Source organism: Pristiophorus japonicus, unplaced genomic scaffold (assembly GCF_044704955.1).
Source record: "Pristiophorus japonicus isolate sPriJap1 unplaced genomic scaffold, sPriJap1.hap1 HAP1_SCAFFOLD_113, whole genome shotgun sequence".
NCBI classification, from domain to species: Eukaryota; Metazoa; Chordata; class Chondrichthyes; family Pristiophoridae; genus Pristiophorus; species Pristiophorus japonicus.
The window spans coordinates 1,724,963-1,729,421 of record NW_027250788.1 but is presented as its reverse complement, the minus strand read 5'-3'; the positions used below and the strand labels follow the sequence as shown (position 1 = coordinate 1,729,421).

The 4,459-nt window shown below is 44.9% G+C and overlaps 1 non-coding gene across 1 annotated transcript; it reads right to left on the bottom strand.

Moving 5' to 3' along the window:
- Positions 1-1,691: 1,691 nt before the first annotated feature.
- On the bottom strand, positions 1,692-1,765 carry trnan-guu (transfer RNA asparagine (anticodon GUU)). Its single transcript has one exon. It is a non-coding gene; the product is annotated as a tRNA-Asn (tRNA).
- Between the last annotated feature and the right edge of the window lie 2,694 nt (positions 1,766-4,459).

Below are 4,459 nucleotides of genomic sequence, written 5' to 3'. Positions count from 1 at the left end.
TCCTTACTGTACCTGCCCTGACGGGTTTGATGGGACAGGAGAGTGGGAGCATTGCTCTGTATCTATCCTGTGCTGTGCCTGCCCTGGGAGGGTTTGATGGGACAGTGTAGAGGGAGATTTAAACACGTGCTGCACTGTAATGTATATATGCCCGGGTTTACCTGCCACCAGGGGGACCGACCGTCGAAGGCCATTGGGCCACAGGCACAAACATGCAACTCTTGTATATAAAGGAAGCATCCATGTTTAATCCTTTGTTCGAGAGCTAGAAAAGTACGGTCAGGATGCACCTGATTGAGTTCACGGTAGTAAGCCAACTGAATTATTGCATATGCAACATGCACCTGCCCTGGAAGAGTTTGATGGGACTGTGTCGTGGGAGATTTATGTTGTAACTAATTTGTGCTGTACATGCCCTGAGAGTTTGATGGGACAATGTAGAGGGAGCTTTCCTCTGTATCTAACCCCGTGGTGCATCTGCCCGAGGAGCGTTTGATGGGACAGTTTAGAAGAATCTTTACTCTGTATATAACGCATGCTGTACCTGCCCTTGGAGAGTTTCATGGGACAGTGTTGAGGGAGCTTTACTGTGTATCTAACCCGTTCTGTACCAGCCCTGGGAGTGTTGATGGGTCAGTGCAGAGGGAGCATTACTCTGTATCGATCGCGTACTGTACCTGCCCTGGGTGAGCTTGATGGGACAGTGGAGAGGGAGTTTTGCTCTGTATCTAACATGGGCTGTATCTGTCCTGAGAGGGTTTGATGGGATAGTGTAGAGGGAGCATTACTCCGTATCTAACACGTGCTGTACCTGTCCTGGGAGAGTTTGATGGGACAATGTAGAGGAAGCTTTACGCTGTGTCTAACGCATACTGTACCTGCCCTGGGAGGCTTTGATGTGACTGTGTAGTGGTAGCTTTACTCTTTATTTCACATTATTGTCCTTTTTAATCCACTTGTTTCACACCGAAACAAATCGTAACCATGATGTGAATTTAACGCACGTGATTCTTTGAAATCATCTTTAACTGATTGGGTAAAACCACTTCTTATGCCACCGAAAAACAGCTTTGATTCCAGGTCTCGGCGATAAATTTTGTAACACCATTTTTAAATTCAAAACCTAATAAAATTGACGACATGCAGCCAACATGCAAAGGTAAGAATTATTTAAATCACCGTTAATTAGCCGATAACCTTCTTCAGAATGAAATAAATAACAATATAATTACTGAGGAACAGTGGTATCTTCAATCATTCATTTTCTCTTTACATGTGATGAAGTTTTATCCCTATCTCATTTACACGCTGCATGAGAATGGTTTAAAATTGTAAGTGTTTATGACTCAGTTGCAAAACCATTGATTGTGTGTGTGCCGATTCTTGATAGGAGGAGCACTTGAGACCGAAGTTCCAGTTCTATATATGTATCAATAGAATCAATTTCCACCAGTTTCTTTAAACCCAATAACATAATTTATTTCTAATGGGCTGGATGGAGGAACATGATCCATGTAAAAAATTGTTATCGTTTTACTTGAACTGAATGCTCATAAAATATTGGAGTGGGAACTAATTGGATAATAGCACAGCTGGCAACATTTGCGGAATAGATTCGTGCAGCCAAAACGCACAATGACAACTTGGGACTGTGCGGCACCGAATACTCGGGGAAAAGCAGTTGAACACTTCGTCCCTGGGTGGGCTCGAACCACCAACTTTTCGGTTAACAGCCGAACGCGCTAACCCATTGCGCCACAGAGACTTATGGAACTATAAGGTTCAAGGCATCCCAAACCAGGGTGTCAGACAGTTAAAGCTTCAGATTGCTCTGACCGGGATGGAACTTGTCCACTCTCAGTTGTACTTTTCACAAATAAATAGAGGGACATTCATTGTGGATGCGTGGAAACAGTCTGGTCAGGCACACTGCAGACACTTCCATGTCACCGCCAACCAGCACTCCCACAATCGGTGTGATCTACCTTCCAGCCTTCCTGTGCCTTGTCTGTGACAAAATATTCTGATTGTCCCGAAGCCGGTGTTAGGTTTGAATTCCTTTTCAGCTCCTGACTGCGGATATTCCTGTGATTAAACAGGAACTAAATGCTAACAGGGCTAGTTGGATTCACCGTTTCTTTGCTTGGTGAAATTTCAAAGATTGAAAGCGACGGACATCAACCCCAAACCTCTCGTGAGATGGAAGCCCAGTAGCTGTTTCAAGCTTGAATGCGGGAACAAGCAGAACTTATTCAAAGAAAGTCCAAGTCCCTGAGACACCTGATTATTTGCACCAAATTCCTTTGCAAAGATTTGAGGTTCATGTTTGGTGATCTGGGCACATCTTTTGCCAAACTACAACACTTCAAACATAACTCAACGGCCTTAAAGCGCTTTGGGGTGACATGAGTTCCTGAAAGGCACTGCAGAAATGGAAGTCCTTCTTTGCAAAAGTTCGATGCAATTTCAAAATATGCGAGCAATATCAGGGCTCCTCTGGGACCCCTCGTAAATGTCAATGAACAACTCCGAAGGGAGAATCATAGCCCGAGACCAACGAGCCAACTGTTTGACAAACGTGAAGATAAGGTGAAACCATCATCAAAGCATTTTTGTGTGTGTCGCTATTCAGAACATAAGAACTTAAGAACTAGGAGCAGTAGTAGGCCATATGGCCCCTCGAGCATGCTCCGCCATTTAATATGATCATGGCTGATCCGATCATGGACTCAAGTCCGCATCCCTGCCCGTTCCCCATAAGCCTTATTCCCTTATCAGTTAAGAAGCTATCTCTGTCTTGAATTTATTTAATGTCATGGCTTTCTCAGCTCTCTGAGGCAGTGAGTTCAGCAGATTTACAACCCTCTGAGAGAAGAAATTCCTCCTCATCACAGATTTGAATGGGCGGCCCTTTATTCTGAGATTATGCCCCCTAGTTCTAGTCTCCCCTATCAGTGGAACCATCCTCTCTGCATCCACCTTATCAAGCTCCCTCATTAGCTTATACGTTTCGATAAGATCACCTCTCATTCTTCTGAATTCCAAAGAGTAGAGGCCCAACCTACTCAACATTTTCTCATAAGTCAACCACTCATCTCCAGAGTCAACCCAGTGAACCTTCTCTGAACTGCCTCCAAAGCAGGTATATCGTTTCGTAAATATTGTAAGTGTTTGTGATCCTCGCTCAATTGCCAGACGGACGGTTTGAATCGCCCCCACCTTACGAAAGTTCTAGATCTGGGAATTATTATTCAGAGTGTAAATTAAATGAGTCACGGAAAGGGATGCTTCAGTGATAAATCATAGTATATTTATTTGGTGTAACATACACTGGCTAAAACATGCACTGCTAAACGAAATGTCTCTGTGGAGAATAAAATCCCGGTTACAAACAACATACATGCAGTACAGAAATGAACACGCAGTAATTCCCTGGTGGATTCTAACCCCACCCAGACCAATGAATTACCCTCCCCAGAATAGCCCTGACAAGCTTCACTTCTGAGAAAACCCTGAGCCCTTACCCAGCTGGCCTGGGATATCTGGTTACTGGCTTGGGACCATCGCGACCATGTTCACCTCCACACGCATCCCGTTTCATTGCTCAGCTCAGCTGTGGGAAGTCACTGCCTGGTCTTCAGTCTCGGTGGCTTCTTCTGCAGTGCTGCGGCCCCTTCCTCTGGTACATCGATCGGTGGAGCGAGAGCAAGAGTGAGAGGTGGCTCTCTCTAGACACAAGTTGCAAGCTGCAAGCTCCAAGCTTCACACCAAGCTCCAAGCAAAAAATAAAGTGGAAAGGACCCTGTCTTTCTGGGAGTCTTGCTACCCCTATCTTTCCTGACAATCTTTAAAACCCCTTTGGTTCTAAGCACGGGTACTTAGTCAGTGATGGGCCATCCCACCCATGCATTGGGCTGATGGCCCTTAGTCTGGGCATCTCTCTGAGCCTTTGTGTTGGGAAAGACCCAGCTCCTCCTTGGCTGGCCAGGCTGGTGGGTTCATTGTTCTGTGTCTCCTTCTGAGATGGAGGTGAGAAGTGCTTTTACAAATTAGAGTGGCTTTGTCAGTGGCCCCCCTTCCTGGCCGACAGCCCTTTTGTCAATGGATGACTGACAGGTCTTTTGTCCCAGCTCACTGCCATGCGGTCTCTGGAGTTTTAACAAAACCAGCTTTTTCACATATCTGCGCTGGGTGTCCCTAGCACAGGGAAAACAGCCTCAGAAAAATAAAATCCACAAAATATTCTCGACTGAGTCCATTCTTTAAACAGAAACTTTGCGATCTCTTCATTCTGCTCTGCTAATTATCGATCTTGCCACGTAAAAAGTGCGTTTGCATTGCTATGCATTAATGTAAAATTAATGAAAAGAAAATGCAACGTTTTGTCGAGTGCAAAACATGCAGTGCCTGCATTTCAAAAAGCATTGCTTTTATTCATCCTGCGGAATGCATATTGCAC